The sequence below is a fragment of the Acomys russatus genome, chromosome 10, assembly GCF_903995435.1.
Source record: "Acomys russatus chromosome 10, mAcoRus1.1, whole genome shotgun sequence".
Taxonomy (NCBI): domain Eukaryota; kingdom Metazoa; phylum Chordata; class Mammalia; order Rodentia; family Muridae; genus Acomys; species Acomys russatus.
Window position 1 is genome coordinate 26,974,040 of NC_067146.1, and position 2,613 is coordinate 26,976,652.

General features: G+C 45.4%; 1 pseudogene; it reads left to right on the forward strand.

Moving 5' to 3' along the window:
- The first annotated feature begins 1,498 nt into the window (after positions 1-1,498).
- Positions 1,499-2,376, forward strand: LOC127194255 (40S ribosomal protein S2-like; annotated as a pseudogene).
- Positions 2,377-2,613: the final 237 nt, after the last annotated feature.

The window sequence follows — 2,613 nt, forward strand, 5'->3', positions numbered from 1 at the left end:
TTGCTGGCACATCTCTGACCTCTGGGAAGCCATCCCAGAATGGCCTCCAGTGCCAGCAGCTGCTGCCTCTCCCATTCTTCCGGCTTTGTATTTGCCTTCCCATTTGGGCCACACTACTGGGCATTCCACGCTTCATCTCATTTCCTAGCCTTTTTATGGACTTTCTTTTCCAGAGGACATAACAGTGTCTTCTGCATCTCACAAATACTCAGCACCCAACCCTTCACGGTGACTCTGGCTGCCTAAAAGTCATGGTCAATGCCATTATCATGCCACTCCATCATGGCGCGTCAGGCGGCAGCTGTTCACTCTCAAGGCCTATCCCTTCTACTGGGCAATTCTTAAGAGTGAGATTTGGATTATGGTTTGAACATTAAAGATGCTCAACAGCTCATTCCTTGTCTTCAGATAATGACCCTCTTAGGACAGAGGCTCTCACTTTCTTAATGTTGTCATTCTTTAATAATATTAAATAACAACATTCCTCATGTTGTGCTGACCCACCCCCAACCATAAAATTATTTTTATTGCTTTTTTGTAATTTTGCTACTGTCATATCTTAATGTCAATACCTTATATGCAAGATATCTGATATGAGACCCCTGTGAAAATGTCATTCAACCCCCAAAGGGGTCCTCAAGCACTGCTCTTAGGAAGTGCTAAAACTTAAGTGCTTGGAATCTGTTTGCAGGAAGTATTTCCTTGGGAGGACTCCTCAAAGCATACATCACCACCTGGACTCTTTCCTTCTCTTCTTTCCCTTCCTAGCTACCGTGAAGTGTGCATGGTGAACAGGTCCATGAGCAACCAGACCAAGCACTGACTAAAGCCCACAATAAACCTTTCTTCTCTTAAGTAGATTTCACTCGGGCACTTTGTTTCTGTGACACAAAGCTAACTGAAACCATCTACATATTTTAGTTTCTATCCATTGCTCTGTCCAATTAAAGAGTGGTGTAAGATATTTTATCATAAGCAGTGAAACATTAGACACCACTCCCACCAGTAGAGCTAATACCAGACAATACCTTCCAGAAATCTACTGGCCTTCTGCCAAAATGCTTAGCCACTTCTGACCAGAGCTAAAATTAGCAAAGGATCATATTTTCTTTTGAACACTGCTTACATGGGTGACTTCCATTTCTCTGAGGTTTTAGCCTGAGTCGTAATATTGTAAGCTAGTATGTCAAAGAAGAGCCAACCAAACAGTTTCAGTACATTACTATTTAAACCTCTAAAAGCAAATGAGAAAACCATAGTATCCAACAGGCTTATTGGAGAGGATCTGACATCTTGATGCATGTATACACTTCCCTCAACTCAGAGAGAGGCATGCCATAATAATACCTCCCTGCTGCCACATCTCTCAGCAGTCACCATTCCTACAAAGCTGCTGGATGACAAGCTTTGTTAAGTTTGGAGGAAGATTCTTTGCACCTCTTTTTGGACACAGATCAGAATGTGACTTAATGCTTCTTCTTCCTCAGGAAAACACCAAATGGCAGATTATGCCGGTGCAGTGGAGGGCCCAGAGGACCCAGGAGCCCAGGATTAGGAGGCCTCAGCTCCGGAGGATTCGACAGCGGTCTTAGGGGCCACAGTCATGGCCGAGACCGTGGCCATGGCCGTGGTCAAGGCCACAAGGCTCATGAAGGTAAAGTCAAAGACAAAGAGTGGATCCTTGTCACCAAGCTGGGCCACCTGGTTAAGGACATTAAGATCAAGTCCTTGGAGGAGATCTACCTATTCTCCCTGCCCACTAAGGAATCCAAGATTATTGACTTTTTCCTGGGCACATCCCTAAAGGATGAGGTTCGCAGGATCACACCAGTGCAGCAGCAGACATGGGCTGCCAACCAACCAGGTTCAAGGCTTTTGTCACTATTAAGGACTACAATGGTCCCATTGGTCTTGGTGTTAAATGCTCCAAGGAAGTAGCCACTGCTATCCAAGGGGCATTATCTTGGCCAAGCTTTCCATCATCCCTGTGTGGAAAGGGTACTGGGGAAACAAGATTGGCAAGCCACGCACTGTTCCATGCAAGGTGAGAGGCCATTGTGGCTCTACTTTGGTGTGTCTCATCCCTGCCCCCAGAGGCACTGGTATCATCTCTGCTCCTGTGCCTAAGAAGCTACTGGTGATGGCCGGTATTGCTGACCACTACACATCAGGCAGGGGCTGCACTGCCACCCTGGGCAACTGTGCCAAGGCCATATTTGATGCCATCTCCAAGACTTACAGCCACCTGACACCGACCTCTGGAAAGAGACTGTGTTCACCTACTCTCCTTATGAAGAATTCACTGATTATCTTGTGAAAAACCACACCAGAGTCCCTGCTCAGAGGACCCAGGCTCCAGCTGTGGCTACCACATAGGGGTTTTTATCCAAGAAAGGTAACGTGAATTAAGTCTGGAAGAAGGAAGAGGAGGAGGAGAAGAAGGTGATTTAATGGTGGCTGATGTGTTCAGGTGTTCTGTGCATCCACCTCATGAATCCAGGAATGGTAGTGAAATTAAGGTTTGTTTAAATAAATAATGAAGAATTTACTGGATTTTAACTTTGCTATGTGGAAATAAGCCTTCCAAATATTTCTTGATGCATCTATAAAGCT